The 13043-nt window shown below is 36.6% G+C and overlaps 1 protein-coding gene across 29 annotated transcripts in view; it reads left to right on the forward strand.

Moving 5' to 3' along the window:
- Positions 1-13043, forward strand: part of Nrxn1 (neurexin 1) — a 1104407-nt gene that overhangs the window by 358959 nt on the left and 732405 nt on the right. The window lies entirely within an intron of this gene.

The following is a 13043-nucleotide window of genomic DNA, read 5'->3' on the forward strand; positions in this document are numbered from 1 at the left end:
ACTCTCAAAGCAACCATGTCTATAAAGAAAACAAAGTTAACTATCCTTTTTTAGTTAATCACATTTTCATGGTATAGAAATGAACACGAATGCATATGTGTAGAGAGAAAGTACATAAAGGTGTCTGCTTAAGGGCAAGCATTCCTTTGCCTTTTATTCAGGATTGTTGTTAGGAACAATAGATCACTTTCAGTGCATTTAAATACTAAAACATACGTTTCAGATTTAATCTCTTTTAGTAATATTAAATTCATTTCCTATTATGTCAACCTAAAGCTTTGTTTTAGCTTCAGAGGGAATTTCAAAGTATATGACTTGATTTCCAAACTCATGACCCAGCTCCTACTTGAGTCAAGATGATTAACTTCTCTGGGTCTATCTATGCAGTGAAGGGCATTGTTTGAAAAGAAGCAAAGGATTTGCCTCTAGCTCTATTTTCTAGCCAAATTTAGAAAAATATATTTTTAAGTCACTCATACAGAGTAAAATCTCCTCCAATATCTTTTCATATATATCTTCCACAATACATTATTAATAGAATCCCTTAAGACTTACATACTAAGTATTCCCTCTTAAAGCAAGGGATAAGTAGTATGTATTTTCTAATAAAAGGTTTGAGTAAGTTTTTTGAACAGGGGTTCATGGTCTTTATTTTGCTTATAAATATTTTAATTTTTAATAGGAGAGAGGAACCTAAAATGCAAAGATGTGAGTACAAACATTAAAACATGGAAATTGGGATAAAGCAGATTTCTAAAGAGATAGGAAGCTCATGGTATGTGACTGGGATTTTCATAAACAGAAAATATAAACTGAGCCATTTAAATCAATGAACATAGGTAAAGGAGTTACTTCACTTACTAAATCAATGAACATAGGTAAAGGAGTTACTTCACTTACCCTGCAAAGTCTCTCTGCCCTTTCCTCCTCTGTACTGGGCCAGGTTCCCTGAGCATCAGTTGTCAGGAGAGACCATAAATCTTAATGTGCATGACTAGAATACTTTTCAGATAAGGGTCTAGTCATGGGAAGGATCCAATTGTCCATTTCTCAGGAAAGGGTCTGGTCTTCAAAATCTTAGCTCTTTTTCTTCATAGCATCATGTTCACCTTATGCCTTGTCAATTAAAATACTCTGGACCAGTCTCTGATGTGCATAAATTCTACTAACCCAAATTCTATTTTTTTCAGAAACCAAATATTTGATATTCACTATTTAATACTCTACAGCCTTCTAGGATATTAACTAGAGGGATGATAGACACTATTTTTTAGAAAGAAATTGTCTTTGCTTCACTGCCTTGATATTTTAATCATCCATATCTCAAAACACATGTTTCAAAGCACATCGTGTAGGAGGACACTAAGTGATATGCAGAGATCTCACCCTAAATATAGTAGGACAGGTGTGTAGATGTTCAAAATACTGGAAGCAAAATACAGTCGACAGATTTTTATTGCAGATGGTACTTTTTACCTTATTTAATTTGTAGCATTCCAGATCCTGTTGGAAAAAGTTACAATAAGCTTTACACTGACACCCCAAAACTCTTGAAAAATGTATGTTATATATACTGTCACTGCGTCTGTAGGGAGTAAATGCCTTAAGAAATAATACAAATAACAATTAAGAGGAATTGTAGAGATGGACACACGAAACAACTCCCTTCCTAATCTCTACCAGATTAAGAAATCTCCAGGAAGGTCTTCATGAGTATAACTACAGCCCTTCCCAGGGAGACAGAGACACTGAAGTGCTTGCCTAGCCTGCCTTCAGGCAGGAGAAACACATGCTCCATAAATCTCACCATTTTATGAAAGCAAATACATACTGCCAGACATTTAAATAGTTCAGAGAATTTTCTTAATGAGGTAAACACAAGGCCAAACCAGCCTCTATGGTTCGGTGCCTAAACAGCTAATGAGTAATTACCACAGACCTTGATGACACAAGAAAATAAAAACAGGAGGTATTAGTAACTTAAACTTGGTAGATGTGATAGTACAATGCATTGTTTACATTTCCTAAATGAAATGCATGGTTTCTGAAGAAAGAAAAGAATTCACACACTGAATTTGCTTTTAGATTAGAGCATCCATGTTAAAGTTTGTCTGTATTGAAGAATATATGAAGTCTAACATAGGCATCTAACCCTGACACTGTGGTCCTTAGCTATAATTATACAGTGGAGGTTGGGGCAGGATGGTTCTGGAAGTCTAAGGCCAGCCTGGGCAACATCGTGAGTACCACTCTTAGGCCTCTCAGAAACCTTTCCTAAATCTATTTCTCAGTAAGGGGTTAGCTCCATTGATATGAAAGGTAACTGAATAACTTCTAATCCTGTATATGTGGTCAGTTGTTAAGGCAACCTTAACGAGAACCTGAAGTGCATTGCAAATACAGGGAACTAGATTTATGTCACTAGCTGCTGCCTAGAGACTAGCCCCAAGTGTTCCAACCACCATGTGAGATCTACTCCTATAGCTAAATTTTGTCTGTCCTACCTACTTCACATAAAAGCCCCTTCCTTTCATAGTCTGTTATTTTTCCCATATGAGACCACCATTCTTTTTAAAACCCCAAACAGGTTAATGGAATTAGATGACAAATTATTTATGGGATTTCTTGATACTTTTTTTCTGTGATCATATCTTGTGTGTGTTTTGAACCATTTTATTTCATCCACAGTATGATGATGGAGAAATATCTGCTGTTAAGATACCAGAATCTATAAACAGACAAACATTGGCCATTATAAATAAATGTATTAGACCTATCACTTTGAATAAACACTTTAATATCTGGTGTTTCTATTTTCTCACCTGTAGAAAGAGAATAGAAGCACTTGTGTCCAAACATGTGTGTAATAAAAAGATTTTACTACCAGAGTTAGAATCTTGTCTGATCTTCCACCCCCCCCCATTAAGGCACAGGACAGTGGCCAGGAGGTGCATCCACTGACACATTTGTTGAGTGCTCCTGTTTATCAGGAATTGTTATAGGTTCTGAGATGAAGCCCTGAACAAGCAAAGGAAAAGCACAGGAATTGCTTTTGGAATAATTGGAATAATTACACACTTTGATATAAGGTAAAAGTATACTTCATAGGTTCCATTGTCTTCAAAACCTCTAATCATATTAAAATAGAAACTTAATTTAGGCTAAAATCAAATCAAAATGAAGTACAAATGATTAGTTGTAATTTACTGTGAAATGTTAATCAAAGCCTTGAAAGTTCTGTTGAAGATTTTATGTTGAAGATTCATACTGACAAGGGAAAAAGTCAGAACCCACATGAATTAAAGAATAAACAATCTTTTTTCATTAGAACAACATCAATTAATATATAATTGCTATATAACTTGATCCTCAAAAATGTTTCATATTTATGGGGTGATTTGAATTTGGAATTTGAAAGTTTGCAACATTTTAAAATTATAAAGTATTTAGTAACTTATACCAGAAGATGATTTTCAATGCTATATATTGAACTTTTTTTGTAAAAGAATATATCAATCTGCTACATACTTCCTAAAAAGTGACGTTTTAAAATTGATTGTATAAAAATATTTTATTTTTTCTTGAAGGCCATTTATTATTTTATACATCCAAATAAAATGGCCTAGAAAATAAGCATGTTTTGTATGCTAGAGATACTATCCATATCAAACAAAATGAAGCCCTGATAATGCATAATTATTAGGAGCTATAAAATGTCTATTGCAAAAAAAGTATACATAGGCCACAGAACAATTTGTTATGCATTGATAATACAATTAGTCCTTGAAACAACATACTGTAGCTCTATTCAGGACCAAATACACTTGGCAGAACTAGCCTGTCATAGATCTCTGCCATCTTGTTTATTTGTTTTATAAGATGGGAATGGGATGCAAAACAGAAAAGAGAATAGGTTCCTCTGCTGATGTAGTGGACAGAGGCAAAGGTGCTTCCTTGCCACATTTTCTATTATTTCCTCAAAGCTGCTTGTCCTTAAATTTGTGAGCATCAAAACCAGGACCTTCTGTATGCTATACAAACTTTTTTTGTTTGTTTGTTTGTTTTTTGTTTTTTGTTTTTTTTGAGACAGGGTGTTTCTGTGTATCCCTGGCTGTTCTGGAACTCCCTCTGTAGGCCAGGTTGGCATCAAACTCAGAAATCTGCCTGCCTCTGCCTCCCAAGTGCTGGGATTAAAGGCATGCGCAACCACTGCCTGGCTCTCAAACTTTTTTTTTGTTAGATATTTTCTTTGTTTACATGTCATATGATAGCTCCTTTCCCAGTTTCCCCTCCAAAAAAAGGGAAAAAAAAAAAGGAAAAAAAAAAAAAACCCTGTTCCCTCTCCAATACCCCTGCTCACCAACCCACCTTCTCTCACTTCCCTGGCATTCCCCTATACTGCGGCATAGAATATTCACAGGGCTAAGGGCCTCTCCTCCCATTGATGACTGACATGGCCATTGTCTGATACATATGCTGCTGGAGCAGTAGTCCCACCATGTGTACTCTTTGGTTGGTGGTTTAATCCCTGGGAGCTCTGAAGGTACTAGGGAGTTCATATTGTTGTTCATCCTAAGGGGGTACAAATCCTTCAGCTCCTTGGGTCTTTTCTCTAGCTCCTTCATTGAGGACCCTGTGCTCACTCCAATTTGTCCTATTGACAGTGTCTTTTGTCTTACAGAAGCTTTGCAATTTTATGAGGTCCCATTTGTCAATTCTTGATCTTAGAGCATAGCTATTGGTGTTCTGTTCAGGAAAATTTCCCCTGTGCCTATGTGCTCGAGGCTCTTTTCCACTTTATTTTCTATTAGTTTCAGTATATCTGGTTTTATCTGGATGTTCATGATCCACTTGGACATGAGCTTTGTACAATGAGATAAAAATGGATCAATTTGCATTCTTCTACATGCTAACCGCCATTGAGTCAGCACCATTTGTTCAAAATGCTATCTTTTTTCCAGTGGATGGCTTTAGCCCCTTTGTCAAAGATCAAGTGACCATAGATGTGTGGGTTCATTTCTGGGTCTTCAATTCTATTTCATTGATCTACCTGCCTGTCACTGTACCAATACCATGCAGTTTTTTTCATGATTGCTCTGTAGTAAGCTTAAGGTCCAGGATGGTGATTACACCAGAGGTTCTTTTATTTTTGAGAATAGTTTTCACTATCCTGGGTCTTTTGTTGTTACAGATGAATTTTCAAATTGCTCTTTCTAAGTCTGTGAAGAATTGAGTTGTAATTTTGATGGGGATTGCATTGAATCTGCAGATTGCTTTTGGCAAGATGGTTATTTTTAATATATTAATCCTGTCAACCAATGAGCATGGGAGATCTTTCCATCTTCTGAGATCTTCAATTTCCTTCTTCAGAGACTTGAAGTTCTTGTCAAACAGATCTATTACTTGCTTAGAGTCACACCAAGGTATTTTATATTATTTGTGACTATTGTGAAAGGTGTTATTTCCCTAATTTCTTTCTCAGCCTGTTTATCCTTTGTGTAGAGGAAGGCCACTGATTTGTTTGAGTTAGTTTTATATCCAGATAATTTGCTGAAGTTGTTTATCAGGTTTAGGAGCTCTCTGGTAGAATTTTTGGAGTCACTTAAGTATACTATTATGTCATCAACAAATAGTGATAATTTTACTTCTTCCTTTCCAAACTGTATCCCTTTGATCTCCTTTTGTTGTCTAATTGCTCTGGCTAGGACTTTAAGTACAATTTTGAATAGGTAGGGAGAGAGTGGGCAGCCTTGTCTGGCTCCTGATTTATTGGGATTGTTTCAAGTTTCTCTCCATTTAGTTTGATGTTGGCTACTGGTTTACTGTATATTGCTTTTACTATGTTTAAGTATGTGTCTTGAATTCCTGATCTTTCCAAGACTTTTATCATGAAGGGATGTTGGATTTTGTCAAATGCTTTCTCAGCATCTAGTGAGATGATCATATGGTTTTTGTCCTTGAGTTTGTTTATGTAGTGAATTATGTTGATGGATTTCCATATATTGAACCATCCCTGCATCCCTGGGATGAAGCCTACTTGATCATGATAGATTACCGTTTTGATGTGTTCTTGGATTCGGTTTGCAAGAATTTTATTGAGTATTTTTTGCATTGATATTCATAAGGGAAATTGGTCTGATGTTTTCTTTCTTTGTTAGGTCTAAGAGTATGTTAGGTCTAAACTATTTTTGAGAATAGTTTTCACTATCCTGGGTTTTTTGTTGTTACAGATGAATTTTCAAATTGCTCTTTCTAAGTCTGTGAAGAATTGTGTGGTTTAGGTATAAGAGTAATTGTGGCTTCATGGAATGAGTTGGATAGAGTACCTTCTGTTTCTATTTTGTGGGATACTTTGAGGAGTATTGGTAATAGATCTTCTTTGAAGGTCTGATAAAACTCTGCACTAAACCCATCTGGTCCTGGGTTTTTTGGTTGGGAGACTATTAATGACTGATCTTGATTTAACTTTGGTACCTGTTATCTGTCTAGAAAATTGTCCATTTCATCCAGGTTTTCCAGTTTTGTTGAGTATAGGCTTTTGTAGTAGGATCTCATGATTTTTTGGATTTCCTCGGTGTCTGTTGTTATATCTCTCTTTTCATTTCTGATCTTGTTAATTCGAATACTGTCTCTGTGCCCTCTAGTTAGTCTGACTAAGGATTTATCTATTTTGTTGATTTTCTCAAAGAACCAGCTCCTGGTTTGGTTGATTCTTTGTACAGTTCTTTTTGTTTCTATTTGGTTGATATCCGCCCTGAGATTGATTATTTCCTGCCTTTGACTCCTCTTGGATGAATTTGCTTCTTTTTGTTCTAGCGTTTTCAGGTGTGCTGTCAAATTGCTGGTGTATGTGCACTCCGGTTTCTTTTTGGAAGCACTTAAAAGCTGTGAGTTTTCCTCTGAGGATTGCTTTCATTGTGTCCCATAAGTTTGTGTATGTTATGGCTTCATTTTCATTAAACTGTAGAGAGTCTTTAATTTCTTTCTTTATTTCTTCCATGGCCAAGTTATCATTGAGTAGAGTGTTGTTAAGCTTCCACGTGTATGTGGACTTTCTATTGTTTATGTTGTTATTGAGGATCAGCCTTAGTCCACTGTGATCTGATAGGATGCAAGGAATTATTTCAATCTTCTTGTATCTGTTGAGGCCTGATCTGTGACCAATTATATGGTCAATTTTGGAGAAGGTACCATGAAGTGCTGAGAAGAAGTTATATCCTTTGTTTTAGGATAAAAAGTTCTATACATATCTGTTAAATCTCTCTGTTTCATAACTTCTGTTAGTCTCACTGTTTAGTTTCTGTTTTCATGATCTGTCCATTGCAGAGAGTGGAGCGTTGAAATCTCCCCCTATTATTGTGTGCGGTGCAATGTGTGCTTTGAGCTTAAGTAATGTTTGTTTTATGAATGTAGATACCCTTACATTTGGTGCATAGAGGTTCAGAATTGAGAGTTCATCTTGGTAGATCATACCTTTGTTGAGTATGAAGTGTTTCTCCTTATCTTTTTTGATCACTTTAGGGTAAAAGTCTATTTTATTCAGTATCAGAATGGCTACTCCAGCCTTTTTCTTGGGACCATTGGTTTGGAAAATTGTTTTCCAGCCTTTTATTCTGAGGTGGTATCTGTCTTTGTCAATGAGGTGAGTTTCCTGTATGCAACAATATGTTGGGTCCTGTTTACGTACCCAGTCTGATAGTCTATGTCTTTTTATTGGAGAATTGAGTCTATTGATATCAATAGGTATTAAGGAAATGTAATTGTTGCTTCCTGTTATTTTTGTTGTTAGAGTTGGAATTCTGTTCATGTGGTTATCTTCCTTTAGTTTTATTGGAAGATTATTTTCTTGCTTTTTTTAGGATATAGTTTCCCTCCTTGTGTTTGAGTTTTCCATTTATTACCCTTTCAAAGGCTGGATTTGAGGAAATATATTATGTAAACTCTTTATCTCTGAGCTTTATCCTTATCCCATGGGATAGCTTCATTTAAATAAAATGCCCTTGTACAATATAAATGGTATTATTTTAAAATACATCTGTTGATGTGTATCTGCAAGAATTTGATATGGGTCAGCATGTTCTCCAGAAGCTTCTTTGTCTCTGTAAAGAAGCAAGTGTGTGCCATAATAATGAACATTGTTAGGCATGGTGGCTCTGCCTTTAGGCCCAGCATGTTGCTGAGGCAGAGGCAGAGGCAGAGAGGCAGAGGCAGAGGCAGAGGCAGAGAGGCAGAGGCACAGAGGCAGAGGCACAGAAGCAGAGACAGAGGTAGAGGCAGAGGCATCTCTGTGAATTTGAGGTCAGCCTGGTCTACAAAATGTGTTCTGGGCCACGTGCACTACATTATAAGACCATGCCTCTAAACAAATTTGATAGCTTATAGATTGTAGATATGTAGGGATAAAGAAAGTACCTTTACTACAGAGCTCTAGGAGAGGTGTTGGTAACTTTAGACCTTGAGTCTGAGAAAATCTCAGTGAAGGATGTCAAAGAAGAATAAATAGCAATGTTGCAGAAGTTAACAGGTTAGCAGTAGGTGATGAGGTTGCAATAGAATACAGAAAGAACCAGCAATGCTCACATAACACAAATTCTTTAAGTAATAGTGGCAAATGATCACCAAGCCAGGTGGTGGTGGCACATGCCTTTAATCCCAGCACTTGGGAGGCAGAGGCAGATGAATTTCTGAGTTTCAAGGCCAGCCTGGGCTACAGAGTGAGTTCCAGGACAGCCAGGGTGATCCAGAAAAACCCTGTTTCAAAAAATCAAAAAATCAAAAAATCAAAAATAAATAAATAAATAATAAATTAAATCCCTTAGTGTGTGGCCAGATTCCCAGGCATTCCCATCTCATTAGTTTGGATACATTAGTGTATCTCATCCAATGGAAAAGTGTGGATGCTTTCTCGGTCCTGGGGACTACATGAATATAGAGATTTTATTTTATGATGAAGTTAAACAAAAAGACCTTTCAGGCCTCCAGGCACCTACACATTTAATAAAAACACAGAAACAATAATAGAAAGAAAAGAAAGGCTAAGGGTCGCTGAAAAAACATCAGTGAAGTAATTCTCCTTGTATCTTTATTCTGAAACTAAATACACAGGGGAAAGGCCTCTCTAGGGAGAAGAGTGATTTTTGCCTACTTGCTGATGGACTGCCATTGGATGTGATGCTGGGGTTCATTGTAGCTATATAGAAAAAGAAACCCAATAACATGGTTTGCTAGCCCTGGTTCTGCTACTTAAGAGTTTAAATAAACCCTCCAGTCTCCTGCTTTCTCTCCTATTTGATGATAATAATAGCTTGGAGCTGTCAAAAGGGGTCAATAGATTATTCTTGTGATTTATAGAAATATAAGACTTTCAACTCCATAAAGGAGTTAAATGCTCCCCCAATCTCTAAAGGCAGATGTTACTGACTCCTCCTCCTCTTTTCCCTCCCTACACTCCACCTCCTCCATCACCTTCCCTCACCCTGTGATAACCTTGGCATTTTTTCAAGTGTCTAGCAGTAGCTGGGCTAGTGTAGAGTAAATCTTTAAAACACAGATTTAAAAGAACTGCTTATGTTCGACTTCTTGTGACATCTCCTCTTATTCTAAACAACTGTTTAATTGCTCTTGGGTGGATTTTGAGCTGAAGAGTGCAATGACTGGATGATAAAACAGTCACCTTGCTTCTTGTAGGAACATTGAATGTCAAAGGACGCCAAACTGAAGGCAATTTCAGAAATCTTAGAACATGCTTGTGAGCCAGGTCATATGAACAGCAATAGAAGAGATAAGCGGTTCTTGGGTCTGGCTTTATTCTGATGGTAGAATTGACATATTTGTAATAATTTACCCTAGCTTTCTGGAACCTGCATCAATACTTTTTGAATTCTTGGTATTTTTATTATCATAGAAAAAAGTAATTAGAATTTAATTTCTTAATATCTACATGTCAATTTACCCTTAAAGTATCAGTGACCTAATAGTTGATTTTCTTCATCACTCTGAATTTTTTCATATATATGCATTATATATATAATATGTGCCCCTCACACATTTAAAGTAGCATATTTAGCATATTGTCATTAATGGTATGCATACCATGTAGTCCCAGCTTTCATAGTGGGTTCTCCTCTAGCCTTTTCTTTTTTCCACTCTCCTAAAACTAAAATACACACACACACACACACACACACACACACACACACACACACACACACCCCTACAACCATTCAGTCTTCACAACAGCTCTTCCTAAGATGCTAAGGTATAGCTTCTAAGCTGAGTCATATCAGGAAAGGATTCTTGCAATTAGTAAATCACTTTCAATTCAGTTTAACAATTTTATATCCCAACAAGCATAGCAGTCTCCCAGGGCTAAACTGGTTCAGGTTTTAGTAATCAGAACTTCTCAGAAATCATTGAAGTGGAAAACATAAACTTTTATCCCAAACACAGAAGCTAGAACAAATCTAGGATGCAGAAAGCAGTGGTGCCAAAACACCAGGAGAATGATCTGCAGGGTAAATAAGAGTGTATCAATGAGGGCCTCCTCATTGCTTACTAATTCCTGGGAAAAGGCTCTCATTGTGTTGTTACTCTTGTTATTGTTGTTGTTTTTCTCAGAAGACAAATAGAAAACAAAAATGTAGGCAAGAACAATATATTTTGGGGCTACCTTCATGGTTTTCCAGGAGAAAGCTGCACCTGACTTCACCAGTCTAGGTCTTCGTTCCATCCCATTTGGATAAAAGCTTCTCCCCAGTTAATAGCACCACTACAAAGTGAATAATCTCACTTTCCCCAGCTTTCCTACTGTACAGGCTCTGACAGCTTTCCTCTGGTTGTATATTAATTTGACTTTTCTTGATCTTTTGTTCTTTGCTTTATTTTCCTATTTACCAAGTGTTACTTACTTGCACCACATGAACTGGATGATTTTAAAGCATCATTTGTACCTTCCTTTGTATAGAGTTCTTCTTTAGGGTGCTGCTTGCACGGGTTCAAGGCAGATGCTGTCCCAGCGCTCAGCAGGGCCTATGAACACAGGCTCCCATCCCTACCCTAGAACCTGTCCCCAAAGACATCTGCTTCCAAAGGGAAATCAGTTTCCATCAATGATGTTTTTGTTGACTCTATTTTTGTCTCATGTTGAGTTGTTTGGGCATTATTTGTCTTATTGGTCTTTTGTATATTTTGTTTTAAAATGTTGTGTTTTTATATTTTTTGTATATGATCAAGTTATATTTAAGAAGAAATTTCCAATTAAAGAAAGGAAAAGGCCATTAACAATGAGGATGCTTGCTCTCACTGTAGCCATTATGTCACAAAGCCAGAAGGGTAATTTGTAGTTATATACTACAAATATCTAACATTGTCTATAAGCACATAGGAAAGCAGATAAACATAATCCTGTGCAAATATATTGCTTAAAATATAAATTACTGTGATTTACCAATACATTATTTACAGTAATGAAAAATGAAGGTAAGGTCAAGCCATTTTTTTATCATTTACTTATACATATGAAATTCAGCCTGTCTGACTCTCCTACAAACACAAACATGTCATTGGCTACTTCATAGAAATATATTCAGAATGAGCTATTTCCTGGATGCATGTAGATATAGGAGTTAATTACCTTTGGCCAGGAATTAACATTATTCACATGGATGAAGAAATGAGTTTAGGACTGGAGAGGAGCAAAGTCAATGTGGTGGTTGCTGTGCAGCCATTAAAATCTGAATTCAATCCCTTGAACATCATGTTCAATGCCAAAAGTATTTACATGTCTGTAATCTCAGTACTGGGGAGCTTGAGATGGAAGGATCCCTGGGGAATCACTGCTCACTAAGTCTAGCTGAATTGGAAATCGGGTTCAGAGAGAGACTCTGTCTTAAAAAATAACATAGAGAGCAATTGAGGATGAGATCTGACATTGAACTCTGGCCTCCACATGTGTGTGCATGCACACACATATAAGGCTACACACATACACACACTCACGAATAGGTTTAAGGAAAAATGGGACATCAAATTTTTAGTGAATAGTATAATGAAAAAGACTTAAAAATAGAAATTTCAGACACAAATTCGAAATAGACTTCATTATTAACACAAAGATAATGAAAATGTAGACCACAGTGAGATGAATTTCACAGCCACAGAGATCACTGTAATAAAAATGGATGGTCTGTAACAAATGTAGTGAAGAGGCAGAACTGCTGGAAACCCCTCTTTTGCTGATGATGTAAATTTTCAGGAAACAGATTGGCAGTTTCACAAAATGTTAAATGTAGACACAGCATATGGCTTGGCACTTCCCTTCCTTCGCCCTGAGATAGGAGGATGAAAACATGTCCACACCAAAACTTTCACGTAAGTATTCACAGCATAGCAGCATTTGTCATAACAGATGAAATAGAAATGACTCTATTGTCCATTGAGAGTAAATACACATAAAAAGTATAAATATGTCCCTGTGAGGGGGCCATATAAAATTCAGCTTCTCTGACCTACAAACACGAACATGTCATGGCTCTATTGCTGGGAAGAGAAACCATGACTAAGGCAGCTGTTAAAAAGAAACCATTTAATTGGGACTTGCTTACAATTTCAGAGATTTAGTTTATTATCATCATGACAGGGAGCATGGCTATACAGACAGACATGGTGCTGGAGCAAGAGCTGAGACCTACATCCTATTTATAGGTAGACAGAAAGACTGAGCCTTGCATGAATTTTTGAAACTTTAAAACCTGCCCCCCAGTGACCTACTTCCTACAAAAAGCCCATACCTCCAAATCCTTCTAATCCTTTCAAACTATTCCACTTCCTGGTAATTAAGCATTTAAATATATGAGCACATGGGAGTCATTTTTGCTCAAATCACCACACTGGTCCATATACTATAGGTTACAATGTGAACTAATGAGCAAAACTTACTGAAGCGTGGGTCATTTTATATGATTCAAAGCAACAGTCTAAAAAAAGTTAAGCCTCATTAGAGAGAAAGGCAAGTGCTCATAAAGTTAGCTTGAGGGTTGGAATCA

Source organism: Mastomys coucha, unplaced genomic scaffold (genome assembly GCF_008632895.1).
Source record: "Mastomys coucha isolate ucsf_1 unplaced genomic scaffold, UCSF_Mcou_1 pScaffold6, whole genome shotgun sequence".
NCBI classification, from domain to species: Eukaryota; Metazoa; Chordata; class Mammalia; order Rodentia; family Muridae; genus Mastomys; species Mastomys coucha.